We start from the raw sequence: 3,827 nt of genomic DNA, 5'->3' as shown, positions 1-3,827 counted from the left end.
ATGATACAGCCCGGGTCTGTCATTCCAGTTAGCAGCCTGTCATTCCAATCCCAGAGGCCTTCTGCCACACCCAGGGGCGGTCATTCTACTGAGGGACCCATCATTCCAGTCCAATAGCGCTTCTGATAGGGACAGGGTAAAAGCCGGAACAAGACGGAACAGGCTGGAATGGGCACTAAAGAAATGCCAGAGCCACAAAAAAGAGGGGGATGTGTTAGAGACACTCCAGAACAATATTTTAGAAATGAAAACTCTGGACTGGCACCCTATAATTAACACATTCCATGCCGAAAAGCTCCCGGAACAGCACAAAACAGCCCGGAATGGGCACTAAAGAAAGGCCAGAGCCACAAAAAAACAGCGGGATGTGTTAGAGACACTCCAGAACAATATTTTAGAAATGAAAACTCTGGACTGGCACCCTTTAATTAACCCATTCCATGCCAAAAAGCTCCCGGAACAGCACAAAACAGCCCGGAAATGGCACTAAAGAATGGCCAGTGCCACAAAAACAGTGGCATGTGTTAGAGACACTCCAGAACAATATTTTAGAAATGAAAACTCTGGACTGCCCCGCTTTTATTAACCCGCTCCATGCCAAAAAGCTCCGGGAACAGCACAAAACAGCCCGGAACGGGCACTAAAGAAATGCCAGTGCTACAAAAAACAGTGGGATGTGTCAGAGACACTCCAGAACAATATTTTAGAAATGAAAACTCTGGATTGCCCTGCTTTTATTAACCCGTTCCATGCCAAAAAGCTCCCGGAACAGCACAAAACAGCCCGGAACGGGCACTAAAGAAAGGCCAGTGCCACAAAAAAGAGGGGGATGTGTTAGAGACACTCCAGAACAATATTTTAGAAATGAAAACTCTGGACTGGCACCCTTCAATTAACCCTTTCTATGCCAATATGCTCACGGAACAGCACAAAACAGACTGCTGTTTTCTGCAGACTCGGGACTGAAAGCACACCCAGACCATGTTTTTCGCTTCCCTCCACCCCAACAATTATCTGTTGGTATTTTATATGACAGCTGCAGCAAGATTACTGTATGCGCAGAAATGGAAAGTGCAAGAAGTACCTACCGTAGAGAACTGGATTTACAAATTGCTGTACATGGCAGAGATGGATAAAATGACAAGAAAACTTAAAGACCTAGATCCGGGACAGTATTTGGCGGACTGGGCGAAACTGAAACAATTTTTGGAAAAAAAATGGGATGTGAAAGGAGAACTGTGGCAGTTTGAGAACTTTTGAAATAAGACATTTTAAATTTTAAACAGAAGAGAGAAGTGACTTTACCATTAAGAATTTATATCTATTTTAATCTAAACTTGGATTATAATATAGCAGAAGAGGGATGAAATTTAGAACTGATTTTTTAAAGAATAAGATAGGGAGGTTATGATAAGTAATACCTTTATCAGAGTATATGAATAAGGGAATAGTTAAACAAATATACTGATGGGGCATACTATATATACTATTATGTTGGTAGATTAGATTGTATATTATATAATGAATGTGCAGTATGGTGCTGTGTGCGGTGCCACATTGGTGGCAGGGTGCAAAGTAGGGGTGTTAATACATATTATAATGACAATAGTATATTTGATAGAATATATGTTTAAAAGAAATAGAATATGTTTAAATTAAGACTTTTGTTATATATTATATTATATTATATTATATTATATTATATTATATTATACTATACTATACTATACTATACTATACTATAATATACTATACTATATTATACTGGTGTATATTGAGGGGTATAAGATTTATACTATAGTGATAGTATAATTGATAGAAGCATGCCATATTGATAGGATATTTGATATATATGATAGAATACCTGGAAAAAAAATTAGAATGTGCTTAGACTAAGGGAATTATCAAGTAATAAGAGGGGGTAAGGGTTGGAAAGCTGTTGGAAGTCGATAGAGAGGGGGGAGGAAAAGGGTGGGGGATACGGTTAATTAGATATTGAGGGGATCTATGTATTGAATTTGGAAAGTATACTCAGCAATATAAATTTTCTAAAAAAAAACCCCTTTCTATGCCAATATGCTCACGGAACAGCACAAAACAGACTGCTGTTTTCTGCAGACTCGGGACTGAAAGCACACCCAGACCATGTTTTTCGCTACCCTCCACCACTACAATTATCTGTTGGTAGCCTGGGACTTAGCCTCAGGCAAAGAGGAGTTACCTGGCTGGATGCTCCAAGTAACAATCAAAAAATGTCCTATTTTGTCAGTTATTTATTTGAGGCGGGGCGGGGGGCGTCGGGGGGAGCGGCGCAGCCGCGACCCCCGGGGGCCCCCGGCCCGCCGCAGGCGGGGCGGGGGGCGTCGGGGGGAGCGGCGCAGCCGCGACCCCCGGGGGCCTGGCTGTCTTTTGTCTTCGTCTTCGTCTTCGTCTTCGTCTTCGTCTTCGTCTTCGTCTTCGTCTTCGCGGCCTGTCGGCATGGGGGTGGTTGGGTGGGGGGTGGGGGTTTTTATTTTTGGCAACCTCTTCTACATGCAAAACTTTTTTTGTACAAAGTTGTAATGTTATAAAATGGTAAAAATTTCATAAAATTGTAATTTTACTAACAATCCAACTCAAATAAGTTTATAGATAATTCAAACAGTATTGCTTCTATAATCATATTAGGCATAAATATTAAACTTAACTTTTAAACATTAAGTAAAAAGTATTAAATACTCGGTAGAGATGGGCTGAAGGTTTTATCTTAAATCCTGAGCAGCTTGAAACCTTCAAGTGAGAACTGAAAACACGTTTCTCTGTTTTAGAGAATATTTACAATGTGTACATATACAATTACATAAATACACACATATGTCCCATAATAGCTGCAAAGAGACAATGATAATTCTATAACTTCCTATACAAATTTGCTGGAGTAATGACAGTTCTTGGAATGATTCTTCCTCGTGTCCTCACACTCCAAATATGTGGTGATGCCAACAGGATGGTCAGTATAAGGTAAATGTTCAAAAACAGCAATCTCAGAAGAGCCTGATAGGATCCCTCTCGATCTCCAGGTAGATGGCAACGAGCCCGCCAGCTTAGAGTTGCTCGTTTCGGTTTCCCTTCATCCTGGCCTCCTCTATGCACATAATAGTCCTAGTCACACTCTCCAGATAGAAACTTTCCAATTCCAATCAACGCTAATTTACAGCAGGTGACATATGGGACATATGGGACATATGTGTGTATTTATGTAATTGTATGTGTACACATTGTAAATATTTGTCTAATTGTATATCTTTTATTCACATGGTGAACAAGACACAAATAATAATATTTTGAGTAAATAATTTATTGATTTACTGGGTTCCTAGGGCATCTTGCCCTTGGTGGTAAAAGAAAAGTTACATGACCGGATCATCCTTGGTCTCTGCTAACAATTACAGAACATGTATCTGATACTGTTCACTATTTTTAATTGGCTGTCAAAGATAAAGCACCAGTTATACACCATACTAGAAAAAGAACTACAGTGATGTTCATACAGCATTATTTAGAATGCATATGTTTCACGAAGTATGTGTTCTAAACCATAATCAGCAGTCTACTGGTTTGAACCCCACTACTGACATGAGCTCAGTAGGTGGCCTTGGGTCAGCCACTCCTCTCAGCCCCAGCTCCATTGTGGGGATAAGAATAACACTAACTTGTTCACTGCTCTGGGTGAGGCACTAATATGTGTAGAAGAGCGGTATGTAAGCACAGTTATTATTATTATTTATATTTCCATGACACCATCCCTTGACCTGTGAAATCAAGTATTTTGATAAATATGAAAGTGA

Source organism: Eublepharis macularius, chromosome 10 (assembly GCF_028583425.1).
Source record: "Eublepharis macularius isolate TG4126 chromosome 10, MPM_Emac_v1.0, whole genome shotgun sequence".
In the NCBI taxonomy this organism is placed as follows: domain Eukaryota; kingdom Metazoa; phylum Chordata; class Lepidosauria; order Squamata; family Eublepharidae; genus Eublepharis; species Eublepharis macularius.
This window is presented reverse-complemented; position numbering follows the sequence as displayed.